Raw genomic sequence first — 9,328 nt, 5'->3', positions numbered from 1 at the left:
ACTTCCCACAGTGCCATTCCACTGCCACCAGGGCTGGAAATGGTAACAGTCCAGGACAGAAAAAAAAGATGATTCCCTGTTTTTTTATTTTTCCCCCATTGTCAGATGGCCAGTGGCCAGAGGACAGCCCTTGGCAACTAACAATGAAGCAGGAAATGGCCTATGGTAAATATTCCCTTCATTGCCCTGTTCTTTCAATAACACTGGTCCAGTTTAAGATGCAGATACTCAAATGACTAATGTGTGTGATCTAAAATGCTTTGAGTTTGCCTGAGGAATGCCATGTAAAAAAATTTCTTGTTTTCCCTACATTTTCATCATCAAAATAACAATAGAGAACAAATGCTGGCGAGGCTATGGAGAAAAGGGAACCCTTGTGCATTGTCAGCGGGAATGTAAACTGGGGCAGCTACTATGGAAAACAGCATGGAGGTTCCTCAAAAATTAGAAATGAAACAACCATATGAATGAGCAATTCCACTTCTGGGTATTTATCAAAAGGAAACAAAAACACTAACCTGAAAAGATATCTGCACCCCCATGTTCATTGCAGCATTATTTACAATAGCCATGACATGGAAGCAGGCTGAGTGTCAATCAACAAATGAATGGATAAAGAAGTTGTGATGTCTAGCTACAATGGAATACTACTCAGCCACGTCATATGAGGAAATCCTACTATTTGCAACAACATGGATGGAACTTGAAGGCATTATGTTAAATGAAATAAGTCATACAGAAAAAAACAAATACTATTTTATCTCACCTAAATGTGGAATCTTTAAAAGAAAGCAAATTTATAGAAAAAGAGATGAGATTTGTAGTTATCAGAGGCAGCAGCTACCAGGAGGGGAGATGGAAGAAGATGGTCAAAAGGCACTGACTCTCAGTGACAAGATAAATAAATACTAGCGATGTGATGTACAGCATGGTGACTATACCTACCACTGCTGTATGATATACAGGAAAGTTGTTAAGACAGTAAACCTTGAAAGAATTCTCATCACAAGGTGAAAAATTTTCATTTTTCTTCTTTCTTCTTTTTTTATTGCATCTGTATGAGAAGATGAGTGCTAGCTGAACCTATTGCGGTCATCAGTTCACAGTACATGTAATCAGACCATAATACTGTACATCTTGAATTTATACAGTAGTGTATGTGAATTATCTCTAAATAACCTCGAAAAAGCTGATAACAAAATTTAAAATAAAATAACTGCCTTGAAATATAAAATCATCCATAATTTCAGAATCCCATAGAGTTTCATTTTTTAAAACTTTCTTTAATATGAGAGAGTAAATTCTGAAGACAAAAAGATCATGAAATAGCTCAATATTGGAGAAAGGTTGCATAAACAAGTGTTCAATATATGGTAGGTATGGAAGATTTTGAATAAGACACAGTGGTGTCTTGTATCAACATAAACTTATCACTAGAAGCTTGCAATCCTAGCGTGCATACTATTTGGGGTCTGTGAGAAGGGTCAGCACTAAAATCATATGAAATTAATACAAATGTACAGTATCATCATCATTAAGCTTCTATTTACCCTAAACTTTCTTTCATTGTGCTGTTTATGATCATTAATTTACTGATGTACTTACTTAAGCTATAAAGCCTTCCTCAGAGTCTTCACACTTTGGGTGTATGTTGAATAAGTTGCATGTTCTGCATTCTTTTGTCCATCTGATGAGTTGCCCTTTAGTGTAATATTCATTGTCTAGGGTACTACTACTTTTCTGTATAATTTATTTTTACTGAGTCAAAAGCCTCTTTAGCTTCTTAAATATATCAGAGATATTAAATATATGTAGTATGTATTTAAGTATATATGTGAAATAATTTCTCCTGGACTGGATACAAAGATACTGTGTTTCATGCTCATAGATGTTGGAATCTACTTGGTATTCTGAAATTCTGCACAGTAATAAGTATTAACTGCCATCACATACACAGTGAGGAAAGTAACTGGTATCTTGGCTATTAATATGCTTTGTGAATTAAGCACTTCTTGATCTTTTTCAGAGCAGTTGAGTACATTTTCCACCTCCCAGCCTCCTACCTACATGTTTTATAGGCCTGTGAATACTGAAAGTGAAGAAATGAAAAACAAGTTAATTTGCTTTCATTTTTGCTGGCTGACTGCCTGGGCTTTTAGCTGCTTTTCTGAAATTCTGATTCAACTAATCTGCTAATTTAATCTGCATAACTGAAAGCTAGTATAAAATATATGAAAGTTATTTATCAGAACTGTTAAAGGTGGCAGAGGGGCTGGATTTACATGTCCTTTCTCCTTTCAAGATTTTAGTAAATCTCTCACGTGTCCAAAATCCCCATGTGAAAGAATAACCGTCCGTGCAAGCCACTCCGGCGGCAGTACCGCCTCATCCCGGAGGACCTGGAGCCTCTGCTCGCAACCTGCCATGAACCATGGCTTCCGCCCCAGTTTCTTACCCAAGAATCCTGGAATCTTGGCTCCCTCGAGGTTATGATTGAAGACACAGGTTTTTGCCTGTTCCCATTTTTAGTAAGGGCACTTGTTTTTCCTCGCGAATGTTTAGAAACTAGGGTCAAGTTAGACTTGACGTATCTGGCAAATGTTAATCTAGATCAGACGGAAGATTTGAATATGTAACTGGGTTTATGATTTGGACAGTGTGAGCTTGGTGTTGACGACCCCGCTGGAGGACTAGGCAGGAGATCACAGGGCAAGACACTGAATGAAATGGGAAGAAACCTGAAGAGCAAAGTTAAAAGAAGTCCTTAAAGCCCAGAGTTAAAGCAAGGTAGTGGCTTAGAAAATCATATTTGATTTGTATGAAATTTTATACTTGAAAATTGATTAATGAGTAGAATGTCAGATATTCTTAATGTAAGAAAGGTGAAAATCATGTTTTTTTAAAAAACAGATTTCCTGATTCCTTAAAATGTGTTTTCCATGCAATAGGGAACCTGAGTGTAGCATTAACTTTTTAAAGAACATGCAGAGATAATAAAATACTGTTCTACCATGTAGGGGTCAAGGCCTGATTCATGTGGGGTTGTGGGTGTCAGCAGAGATCAGAAACCATGCAGAAAGAAAGCTGGAGAGGTCTGGCCCACTTGTAACCACTCTCATTTTAGTTCCCAAATTAGAAGACCTACTGGGAAAAGTACATGTAGGTTCCTTTCAAAGCTTCAATGTGCATGTGTCTAACGCGTATCACAAGATAAGAAAGTTACTCTTCTTTTGATTAGTACAAAATCTGTAGGGCTAGACACCTGGGACGGCTTCAGGCTTTCTAAAGCTACTAGTTCTTCTAGGTAGTGAGATAAATGTGGAATGAACAGAGAGGTTCCTCCTCCAGCTGAGGAAATCAACCTTATTCCTATTATTTGATGTAATCAAGTTATTTTGGGGCCGCTTACATATGTATACTTTGATTAGTTTTCTTTGGTAATTTCATGATTATTTCTTAAGATATCTAAAAACTAACTTTCTTTGTGCCCATGCTCTTAGTAATTCTGATTTGGTAACCTCTTATATTAGCTAGAAGATGGATATTTCAATAATTTGAAATGAGTTAATGTGAGCCCACATCCCAATCAGATCCAAAATTTTAAGTGCTCATAAAAATCGGAAACTCTGCAATAACACTAAATCCACATACACAGAGGCAAACAATTTACGTTTTTGTGTCACTTTTGGTGAACTTTTGCAGACATTTCTGCCTGGATTGTCTGTTAAGCCTTCTCCTATATTAATGTAGCTTTGGAAGAAAAGGGCTAAGTTGGGTTTAAATGTCCTATTCAAAACATTGTGAGTATAAAAAATATAACTCCAGGGCCAAAATCACCAATGAAAAGAAATTGTGCTGGTTGTGTGACATTGGCCCTTGCACAAGGTGATTGGTGTCAGTGCAAAGGGAAACTGTCCCTCAGGGGAGGGAAGTGAGCTGTCCATTAGGGGAGGGAATCCATCACATAAGAAAAAGGGAGGCTGCAGGTGATGCACTTTGCCTTCTAAGTTCAGAATAGATGACAGCTTCATAGTTTGGCATTTTCTGTTACTACAGGAAGAGATTTCAAGTCTTTGCTTAGAGTCATACATTAGAACCATTCTACAGAAGTCATTAATTTATTTATTCACCAAATGATGGTCTCAGTGTAACTCTCCAGCTGTTGCTGTTCTTATGAACTGCTCCTCAGAATTAATAGAATTTCTGGTGCCAGTTGTCTTGTAGGGAAGCCTTTTGAGTGATGCTTTTCCCTCCCTGGAAAGCTTCGCCTTCCCCTACCAGATGAGCTAGTCCATCATGCCTCAACTTGGAAGTGCTTTCTTATGGGCCTTTCCTGACCCTTCAAGCCTGGATCAGTTGTCTCTCTCATGAGCTCCCAGAGCACCCTGTGCTTTCTCCTAATACACAGGCAGCCACGGCAAGGATGTAGACCAGCTGCAAAGGAAAACCCCATCATGACGATGCCAGCGCATGATGGCACGGCTCATCTCTGGTGATTATTGCTCTGCTCTGTTTGTCTGCGGGTCATCCTGATGCACACTTCCAGCATTTGTAGGAAGACTTTCTGCCAGCTGTTTACAGACCCTTTGACGGCAGTGGGTTGACACTCTACACAGGAAGTGTATAGTAGATTGCAATCGTGAATGTATAAATAGCTTAGAATTTAGATTTAACATTCAGATTTGATGAAAAGTGTGGAGAAAAAGTAGTGCTCTCAGAGGGATGGCTGCTGTAAGGAATAATACAATTGAACTCTCTGAATCAGCCTGGCAGTGACCTCTGGTGTCAAGCCACTAGGCAGAGCAACTTCCCAATCACTGTATTACCAAGTATACATTTTATATATATGTATACACTAAATATAATATATGTGTGTGTGTGTGTGTGTGTGTGTGTGTGTGTGTGTGTGTGTGTGTGTGTTACACAGTTACTGTAAAAGATACAGGTGAACTTTATGTAAGGTCAGTAAATCATATCCACTGGCTCCCCTGAGTCTCCGGTTCTGGAAGTTTCTAGAAGGAAACAGGAATTAAGAGGAGCCCAGGGAACATAGGAGCAGGGAACAATTGGGGTACTAGGGTTTCACCTCTGAGGCTCCCAGCTGGCTGTGCTCTTGCCCAGGCTCTGGAAGCCTGGCCAGCTGCCCCAACCATGGAGGGGCTTCCTGGGCACTGCTTCGGGGCGGGGCAGAGACACGTGCATGAGTGCTCAAAGGACTCATAGCAGTTCAAGGTATTGCTGTAATTACATGGCCTAAGGTAAAAATTGAGACTATACAGCTGCCTCTAGGTATTTATTCTCAGGGAATTAATGTGTTGTCTTAATCTGAAGAAATGGGGAAAAGACAGAGAAGCCAGCACTTGTTTCTGGGGTGTGATTTACAAAGACTATAATGTTCTTGGAGGAAATCTCACTAATACAATCTCTTTTTCGTTTAGGTTCAATTATTTTACATAATCACCTTTTTCATAAAGGTCTGTGAAGAAATCCAGCTTTTTTCCTTTATTAATAGGTGATCTGAATTTAAAATGAATGGACAGTTTTAGGGTTAACTCTATTATTTTGTGCTTCATCCACTTAATTCTTCCCTAAAAGTTTAAGTCCTTGAACAGATGTTACTTAGATTTTCCCCAAATGTAAATATGTGACCCCATGAGAAACAAAATCATAGCATGGGAAGTTTTCAGGAAAAAATACTTTTTTCTTTAGAAAATTATACATGAAGGAACATGAGATAAATGGGAGTTGTGATGAAAATATTTATACAACTTTAACTGTAATATTCTTTTCCTAGTAGTACTGTAATAACACGTATTTATCCATTTGTAATTGGGCTTTTGTGATTTTGGCCATCAGAAACTACAGTGTGTGCTCATTTACTTTCTGACTAAACTCTCATTCACTTTGTATTAAAAGATTTTAAAAAATCTTGTTGTGCTCCCTTCAGCAGCACATATGCTAAAATTGGAACGATACAGAGAAGATTAACATGGCCCCTGCGCAAGGATGACACACAAATTTGTGAAGCGTTCCATATTTTTAGAAAAAAAAAAATCTCCTTGTTATCACCCTACTCCTGTTTTCATGACTCCATAAGATTTTTTTGGAAAGTATCAGTGTTTCTGAAAGTTGTATAAGTGTTTTCAATTGCACACCTATGCAATTGAAATTATGACTCAATTATGATTATTTCAAGAGGTGTTTGAAACTTAACCTACCTTAATATTTTCCAGCAGATTTTAAAATCTATTAATTCACTAAAAGACTTAGATTTGATTTTCTTCAATCCTGAACATATAATTTTAAATTTTAGTCAAAACCATGTACTCTGTAACCTGCCAATGAACTTTCTTCTATATGGGCCTCTCACCTGCGGGATGATGACAGTTTCTAAGAAATTTCAAGAGAAATAGGAATATGAAATGACAAGTTGTGGTGAGGGAACATTTGATTAATTTGTAACAAAATGATTCAGATAATTTGAACTAACATGCATCTCCCTCTTCACTACCACTGAGAGTCAAGCCATAAGGAAACAAAGATACTGGAGTTTAAGAAACAGGAATTCTGAAGGAGAAAACTAGTTTCTGAAATCAGGTTGATCATACTATCTTTCCTCCGCTTTTCAACAGAGATGGTGTATATCTTCAGGGACAACTCCAAAATATGTGCTAGGGAGGTAAATAGAGAGGGACGGTGGGGAAGTAAGAGAAAATGGCAGATATACAAGGAAGGGAGGGACCAGCACAAACAAGAGCATGGACAAACCCTTTAGATCAGACTGATTGTTCTGGGTCTCATTGACCTTGGCAATACTCGAGGGTCATATTTTATATAGATGAACACTCTTCAATTTCCCCCGAATCTCTGGAACATACAAATGTTTTTCCTCAATGCTTTCTCACTACTTTCTTTATATTCCTCAAAGTTTTATTATATTAATAGATGTTTCTTGATGCATTTATCTGAACTCATCTCAACATTGTATTTTTTTGTTATTAAAGGAAAACACATTTTTCATTCTTGCCTGAACTTTTGGCCCACAGGCCTCTGGTATGCTGATGCTTTTCTGACACATCCCCCATCACCTCCATCTCTTAGGAGTGCGACAACCCAGCTCATAGAGTTTATGAGACCCATGAAATCATCCTCATCAAGTGTCATTATTTAACATGGCGGAGTACCCTCGAGGTCATGTTATTGGTGGATTCTTATTTGGAGAGGTCATTCTGGTGGCTTAGTCCACATCTGTTCCTGGCAAACTTCAGCAAGTGATGCCGTTTTCTTGACCTTAGTTGTTTATTGAGAGTTTTATTAATTTAGAAAAAATGCTCAGCTGAAGTGGAAGATAAAAGCAAGGGGATGGAAACACACCCTGACTAGAACTTCTCTCAAGTAATTGCAGTCGAGGGTTTAGAGCACTGTTCTGCCTGGTCAGGTGTCTGTAGGTTTTCTGGCCACCAGCTGTGCCAGCCTGGAGCTATAGGTGACATCATCTTCAGTGTGAGAGAACTCCTACCTGCTTAACTCGCATGCCACGTACGATGATAGCACTTTGTCTCACAGTAAAGTATTCAAAACGCAGCATATGTTTTCACATGAGCTTGGGCCACTGCTTTTCATATCTTTAAGATCTGTGAGATTGGGACAAAAGTTTAGTAAAGATGCGCTGGACTGCAAGTAAGAGAAAACTCTAACGATAAATCAGTTTATGATCTCAGACAAAAAAAGTCCAGAAATAGGATTAACTCCAGGTTGTTTGATTCAGTAGCTCATGGGCATCTTAACAACCAGTTTTATATCATCCTTCCCCATTTAGAAAAGATAATCTTAAATAAGATCACATGAGCAGTAGAAATCCAGGTTCAATTTCCAGATATTTTGAAGGTCTTAACTGAAATCAGTTGATGAGTTCTGGGGTTCAAATTTTCCATGTAATGCACTGGTCTCAAGTTGTGTTCCAGAGGAATGTCTGCAGTCAATCATCTGCTCCATCAGTCAGTGGAGTTTGGAGGTAGCTCTCGGTCCACCTCCTCACGGAGCAGTAACGTTTCTTCTGAGAGTGCTTATGCAGTTGGGCATTGAGCTTTCTTTTCCACATGATGTTTGGGGCTATCCTTTTGTGGAATATAGTCCAGAGTTTGATATAATAACTGGACTACTGAGTGATCCCAAATTTACTAGTACAAACTAGCCTAGCTCAGTGCTCTGGACAGCAACCTCTCAGGTGTCAGAGGGAAGGTGTAGACTCTTAGCACTCTAATTAAGTTAGGTATGGTAGTCCCATGTTATGTGCTGAATGCTTGCTATAACAGTAAAAACCTGATACGCCTCGGGACTTCAGAGTTTAAAGTATCTCAGTAACCGTTCCTCCTCATGACAACCTTATGGAGGTTCTAGGACAGCTGTTATTAGTCATTTTACAGATAAGGAAAACTCAGGTTCCAAAAATGAGTGACTTGCATGGGTTTGCAGTGATCTGGAGCTGGACTTGAGCCGCATCCTCTGCACCTCCTCCAGAATTCCCATTCTTGGTGCCATTGAGCTGGAAATTGGCAGAGCTTGCAGTTTTAGGGGTAGCCGGGCCACTTGCATCCACTCTACAGAGTTCATCTGGGGCTAGCTCCCAGCTCCGAGATTAGTGGCTTCAGCCCTGGTGGAGTATGACACCACAGACCTGAGGAGATGCCCCAGACCAGGGATTCACATCTCCTATGCCCCTCAAAAACTTAATTGCTAAGCGTTTAGCAGCACACCACTAATTAAAACTGTGTCAGCTTATGCTTACTGGTATTGCTGTGTGGACATTAAGTAATCCCTTTCCTCTTTACTGACCATATTCTTCCGCAGGGTTGGCTTAGCTTGTGCCTACAAGATAAAATACCTAGTATTTTAAATTTACTTCTCTTGGAGGTTGTGTTTTCAGTTTCCATGGATGGGCATGTTGGATGGGCATAAAACTTTCCCCATAATCAGTAGATTGTATAATCATGTTTTATATAAAGAGTGTGTTTCCTCTGAGAAGCTTCAAACAACCCTTGGAATTTACTCTTGTGAAAACTCTTGTTGTAAATATGACTATCTTTTCCTTGACTTAAAAAATAAACTGAAACAACACAACTGTGTTGAGTTCCTTAGTATCAAACATTTTATAGGCCAGTGAATGAAAGGGAAAATGTGGTCTGATGGTTCTCATGCAGCCAGGTGCCCATTTGGTTGGAACGAATGGATTTCCCCTCTGAGTCTCTCTATCACGGTTGAGGCTTCCTCTGTTCATTCAGGGTGGCTGTACAAATTAGGCGACTACCAATCCTACCCTCTATGCCCA

General features: G+C 39.1%; 1 non-coding gene across 1 annotated transcript; it reads left to right on the top strand.

The window, feature by feature from the left end:
- Positions 1–5,934: 5,934 nt before the first annotated feature.
- On the top strand, positions 5,935–6,041 carry LOC118932211 (U6 spliceosomal RNA). The gene has a single exon (XR_005032651.1). It is a non-coding gene; the product is annotated as a U6 spliceosomal RNA (small nuclear RNA).
- Positions 6,042–9,328: the final 3,287 nt, after the last annotated feature.

Source organism: Manis pentadactyla, chromosome 3 (assembly GCF_030020395.1).
Source record: "Manis pentadactyla isolate mManPen7 chromosome 3, mManPen7.hap1, whole genome shotgun sequence".
In the NCBI taxonomy this organism is placed as follows: domain Eukaryota; kingdom Metazoa; phylum Chordata; class Mammalia; order Pholidota; family Manidae; genus Manis; species Manis pentadactyla.
This window is presented reverse-complemented; position numbering and strand designations above follow the sequence as displayed.